Raw genomic sequence first — 1,027 nt, forward strand, 5'->3', positions numbered from 1 at the left:
GACTAGATGATGTTCCTAAAATAAAATGGAAAATCACACATGTAACCTAACTGTTCTCAGACCACATGGGGTTAATATGGAACAAGAGTGGGATCTGGAGTCAAACTGCCTAGGTGGGTCCAATTTGGGGCACTACCATTTATGCACTGTGTGATCTTGGGCAAGTCATTTAACTTCTCTGTGCCTCAGTTTTCTCATGTAAAAAAATAGGGATAGTCTATGGCCATGAAACCCTGAACACGCCCGTTTTTGTCTGATCTTGGAAGCTAAGCAGGGGTGGGCCTGGTTAGTACTTGAATGGGAAACCACCTAGGAATACCAGGTACTGTAGACTTAAAAAAAAAATGGGAATAAAAAGAGTTTAAAATGGGAATGGGAATAAAAAATGGGAATAAATTTCATGTGGTTGATGATTTAGGACACGTAAGATGCTCAGAAGAAATGTTCTCTATGGTCATTATTGCACATGAGCTAATAATATTCATGGGAGAACACTGGTTCATTCTCCTGACTGTTAATACAGGAATTCTGGCTCTGCTTAAAGTCTCACCAAATTATTTCTGAAATTTTCCAATTATGGTTCTCATGAGCTCAAAAAATTTTCATATTCTTCCACTTCGGCCTAAGCCAAGCCTTTTGGCCTTGTCACAAGGCTGACAGCTAACCATCTAGTCATTTCTAACACTGGATTTTCACTGCACCAGATCCAAGGTCTGTTCCACCTGGAAGGTAAGGGAATCCTTCTCTGTGTGCCTCCTGCCACGTTCTATGCTCTTGAAGGAATTGGCTTCTGTGCCTCTAATTTATTGCCTCTTTCTTCATAAGCTCCACACTTGGGGCCCTGGCTTGGGGGTGCAGTGATATCTGAGGCTGAAACACTTTTTCTCTCTACTTTTTCCATGCTCTTCAATGAGAAACTCTCCTGCAAATGGACTCATGAAAATCCTGCCAAGCAGTTCCTCAGATGTGCTTGGGTGGGCTCAAATCTGACCTCAGGCTCGGTCCAGGACTCCGATTCCCCCTATCT

At 42.6% G+C, this 1,027-nt stretch overlaps 1 pseudogene; it reads left to right on the plus strand.

Moving 5' to 3' along the window:
• The first annotated feature begins 215 nt into the window (after positions 1-215).
• On the plus strand, positions 216-334 carry LOC111738507 (annotated as a pseudogene).
• Positions 335-1,027: the final 693 nt, after the last annotated feature.

The sequence above is a fragment of the Pteropus vampyrus genome, unplaced genomic scaffold, assembly GCF_000151845.1.
Source record: "Pteropus vampyrus isolate Shadow unplaced genomic scaffold, Pvam_2.0 Scaffold39, whole genome shotgun sequence".
Classification (NCBI taxonomy): Eukaryota; Metazoa; Chordata; class Mammalia; order Chiroptera; family Pteropodidae; genus Pteropus; species Pteropus vampyrus.